The following is a 4,981-nucleotide window of genomic DNA, read 5'->3' as shown; positions in this document are numbered from 1 at the left end:
GGCACACACCTGTAATCCCAGCTGGTGGCACACACCTGTAATCCCAGCTGGTGGCACACACCTGTAATCCCAGCTGGTGGCACACACCTGTAATCGCAGCTGCTAGGGAGGCTGAGGCAGGAGAATCATTTGAACCAGGGAGAGAGAGGTTTCAGTGAACCGAGATCACGCCACTGCACTCCAGCCTGGACAACAGAGTGAGATTCCATCTCAAAATAGATAAATAAATAAAACCTAAAAACAAAAATTGGTGGGCATAGTGGTATGCACTGGTAGTCCCAGCTTCTTGGGAGGCTGAGCAGGAGGATGGCATGAGCCTGGGAGGCCACAGCTGCCGTGAGCTGTGATCACGCCACTGTACTCCAGCTTGGGTGACAGAATAAGACCCTGTCTCAAAAATAAAAAAGAAGATACGGATTGAGAATTGACTGTTGAATTTAAGCAGCATGATGGTCATCAGTGACCTCCACTAGAGCTGTTTTGTTTTACGGAGTGGTAAGAATGAAAATCCAGACAGAGTAGATTCAGGAGTCAGTGGGGGGGGTGAATCAGCAGCAGCTAGTATAGACTACTAGTGTGGGGGCTGATTCAGAGCAGAGGAGTGAGATTTAGCTCTTCTCCTACAGGGAACAAAGCGTTTCATTTGTTTTTTAATGACTATTATTTTTTGTTTTACCCACATCTTACAAGGCACGGAATGCTGTGTTCTAGGATAGGGTTGTCTTAGCATGCATGTGTCTGTATTAGTCCCTTCTCACGCTGCTAATAAAGACATACCCAAGTCTGGGTAATTTGGAAAGAAAAGAACTTTAATGGATTCCCAGTCTCACATGGCTGGGGAGACCTCACAATGGTGGTGGAAGATGAAGGAAGAGCAAAGGGACGTCTTACACGGCGGCCAGCAGGAGAGAGTGAGAGCCAAGCCACAGCAGAAACCCCTGCTAAAACCGTCGGACCTCACGGAGAGACTTATTCACTACCAGAGAACAGCATGAGGGAAACCGCCTCCACGATTCAACTGTCTCCTACCGGGTCCCTCCCACAACACGTGGGAATTTGGGGAGCTACAGTTCAAGATGAGATTTGGGTGGGGATGCAGCCAAACCCTAACAGCATTCTAATGGGAACCACACAGTGGAGAGGTTGAAAAGCTGATGAACTTTTTACAGATGTTTATTCAAATCTCGAAATGCTCTAGGAGGTCCACATGACCCCTACTCTGTAAGTGAGAACTGCAGGAATCAGTGAATTTGGCGATTCCATCCTTAGTCAACTCCTGGCACAGCAGGGTTCAAACCCAGGTCTGCTGAACCCCAAAATGAACTTTCCCCGCTGTTCTAAGTGGAAATATTACAGAACACGCTGCATTGCTTCCTTAGATTAAAAAGTAAGCAACATAGAGGTAATAGAGGGCACAGACCTTAAGTTCGGAGCGTGCCCTGGCTCAGTAAGCCCATGATGTTCTGGAACTCAGGAGATCCGTCCAGGAAGGAGTCAGATTCCAACATGGCCTGATTCTAATGCACTTACTGCAGGCCACGCAGATGGACAACCTCCTCTTGGAGGCAAGTCAGAAGCAGAATGTACTCTAGGGGGGCTTGGGGGCTGAGGATGGAGAAGCTGCTATTCAGTCTGGCACCTGGGTGGTACCTCGTGGTCTCAGAGCTGGCAGTTTCAGTCAAAGTCCCAACCCAAGAGAGTATAGACTGGGCCATCTATGTTCGGGATTTTCTTTTTTCTTTTTTTTTTTTGAGATGGAGTCTTACTCTGTCACCCAGGCTGGGGTGCAATGGTACAATCTGGGCTCACTGCAACCTCCATCTCCAGAGTTCAAGCAATTCCCCTGCCTCAGCCTCGCAAATAGGTGGGATTATAGGTGTGCACCACCACGCTCACCTAATTTTTGTATTTTTAGTAGAGATGGAGTTTCATCATGTTGGCCAGGCTGCTCTTGAACTCCTGACCTCAGGTGATCCACCCACCTCGGCCTCCCGTGAATCACTGGGCCCGGCCCTATACTTCATTTTTTTGATGTTCAATCCCTCCATCTCCCTCCACGGGAGCTTTATGAATTGGTGGGGAGGTGGAGAAAACGAAATGAGACATCAAGAGAAGCTCTGAAATTAATCATCTTGTTTCGGTTTTAGCCAAAGACGTGGTCTGCACGCCCAAGTCATCAAGCAGCCCCTCGGCTTTGATGGACAATTCACTTTCATTTTCTGTGAAAGAATTCTGATCTACTTCTTTCAGAAAGATTGATAGGAGGTGGGTAGGACTGTGACTTTTGATTCATGGTTAAATCTAATACTTTTTTTGACTAAGAATGTGGCATTAATGAATCTGGAAAGACAAAAACATTATGAAATCTGATTTTAAAAAGCCTAAAAAGGAAAATAAAGAGGTTTTAAAAAATAAAACAAAGACATTCTTTTTGTAGTAAGAAACTCGGGGAAGACATCTTTCACCTTGCAAAAAAAATCAAACCCCAAAAAGACAGCACTCTCAAACCTTGACACCCTTCCTCTACCCCATTACAATCTATCGCATGTACTGGTCACTGCAAACCTAACATGGCTTCCTCAACTTACAAATGGCAAACCTCTTAAGTACCCTCAGTTCTCAGACAGATGAATGCAATTTTCCGCTGAGTTAGACAGAAACGAAGTGATTTGATACTCTGGATTTTTTTGTTGTGTTTTGTTTTTGAAGCAGAAGAAGAAACTAGGAGTGTTCTCATTTTAAGACTGAAAAATTTAGACCAGGTCTGTGGCTCACACCTGTAATGCCAGCACTTTGGGAGGCTCAGGTGGGACTGCTTGAGCTCAGGAGTTCAAGACCAGACTGGGCAACATAGCAAGACCTTGTCTCTACTAAAAATAATAATAAAAAGAAAAATCAGTCAGTCATGGTGGTACACACCTGTAGTTCCAGCTACTCGGGAGGCTGGGATGGGAGAATCGCTTAAGCCTGGGAGGCAGAGGCTGCAGTGAGCACGTCACTGTACTCCAGTCTGGGTAATGTCTCAAAAAAACAAGGCTGAGAAATGTTTCTTTTAGTCAAATATGGTACAGTTGGTGTTTGCTGAGCTTACATAGACTGCTGTTTGTGCCACTGCCCTCTGCACTTCTGCAGTAGTCTTCTTCATTGCTATATAATATTCCAGTGTAGGAAAACACCACAACTCATTGCTATTGCTACGCGCGCACGCACGAGCATGTGTGTGTGTGTGTGATGCTCTGTTGCCCAGGCCAGGGTACAGCAATAAAATCTCAGCTCACTACAACCTCTGCCTCTGGGCTTCGGGCAATTCTCCTGCCTCAGCCTCCTGAGTAGCTGGGATTACAGGTGCCTGCCACCACAGCTGGCTAATTTTTTGTGTTTTTAATAGAGACGGGGTTTCGCCATGTTGGCCAGGCTGGTCTCGAACTCATTCAAATGAGCTTATTATTAGTTTGATCCATCTTCCATCTCGAGAGACTCTCGGCTTCCTCCAGTTCGCTGATCATTGTGGAGACACAGCAGACAGCTCAGGGAGCCCCTTTGTGTAGTCCTCCTACTTCTCAAGCACCTTATCAGTCCTTAACAAAGCTCCAACAGACTGCCAAGTTCGCCCAGGAACATGTGTATACACAGTTCCTGGAAGGAGGGAAAGCCCATTTTCCTTTCCTCAAAAACAAACACACACTTCTCTCTCCACTCATTTTAGGAAAGTCTGGATTGTCTGATCCTGTATTTGCGAGCTCCAAGAAAGGACACAATACGCTCCCGGACGACTTGCCCCACCTTCAGAACTGATCACCACGGTGTTGTGCACATTATGTATTCTCTTCCATTAGATTTCATGTTAGCTTCACCTTCAAGACCAGGCAGAAAGGCAGCTCCTCCTGTACCATCCCTGTTACCCTAACAGACTGAGTCTCCCACCCAGCCTCACAATAGACATTGCCCAGAGTTCTTTCCCGACTGAGAGATCACTTTCCAGCACGTTGCCTGACTTCTCTGCGTGGCTTTCCTTATGATGGGGGGCCTGGAGTATAGGGCTTTCAGGTGCCTCTACTTTGGGGCACTTGTTAGTCATAACAGATAGGCATCGGCTGCTCAATTACAGCAAGCACGCCCTGGGAGCCATGCTACTCTCGGAGGCCAGGAGGGAAAGCAACCCGAATGGCTTGCCCGTCTCCTTCCCACCAGATTTAGCAGCAGCAAAGTACCTGTCAATGCAGCAGTGATGGGTCAGGTCTCACGCGGCAGGAGGAGCTTCCTTTCTGCCAGGTCCTGAACGACAAGCTAACGTGAAATCTAATATCCACATGATGCGGACAGCACCACGGTGCTCAGTTCTGAAGGCTGGACAAGTCGTCCAGAAGCGTGTTTTCTTCCTTGGAGATCGCAAACGTAGGACTGGAGAATCCAGACTTTGTGGTTTCTATGCATTTAGAAAACTTTCCTAAGATGGGTAGAAAGTCATTCTGAGGAAACAAAAATGGGCTTCCCTGCTCCCAGCAACATCTTCTGAAGCGCCTGCGGTTTCTTTCCCAGAGCCTCGAGCGTAGGGGTGTACCAGTTCTCCTGGTGAGTTTTAACATGATAGATACAGAAGAGACCTGGAGTTCAGGACATCTCTACGTACTCCAGGGTTTTCACGTTTTACCTTTCAGCTTTTATTTTTAAGTGGGGGAAGGGGATGTGTGGTGAATACTTTGGGCAAAGGTGAGAGACGACTGTCACCCACTCACACCTCCAGAGGCACATGAGGACCGTGGTCAGACTCCATGGTCCTCATGGGACCAGAATCTACTTCCAGTTCTAGTCTCTTTCCACTTCTGGGAAAACCAGATGTGATGGCTCCTCACAGCTGTCTTTTATTATTTATTTTTTTTTCAGACAGAGTTTTGTTCTTGTTGCCCAGGCTGGAGTGCAATGGCGCCATCTCGGCTCCGGGATTACAGGCATGAGCCACCATGCCCAGCCAGAACGCTTT

At 47.2% G+C, this 4,981-nt stretch overlaps 1 protein-coding gene across 7 annotated transcripts in view; it reads right to left on the bottom strand.

Moving 5' to 3' along the window:
* CALN1 (calneuron 1) overlaps positions 1-4,981 on the bottom strand; it is a 623,445-nt gene that overhangs the window by 173,254 nt on the left and 445,210 nt on the right. The gene's annotated exons all lie outside the window — the stretch shown is intronic.

Source organism: Cebus imitator, unplaced genomic scaffold, assembly GCF_001604975.1.
Source record: "Cebus imitator isolate Cc_AM_T3 unplaced genomic scaffold, Cebus_imitator-1.0 Scaffold419, whole genome shotgun sequence".
NCBI classification, from domain to species: domain Eukaryota; kingdom Metazoa; phylum Chordata; class Mammalia; order Primates; family Cebidae; genus Cebus; species Cebus imitator.
Note: the sequence above shows the minus strand (reverse complement) of the source record. Positions and strands in the feature narration are given on the sequence as shown.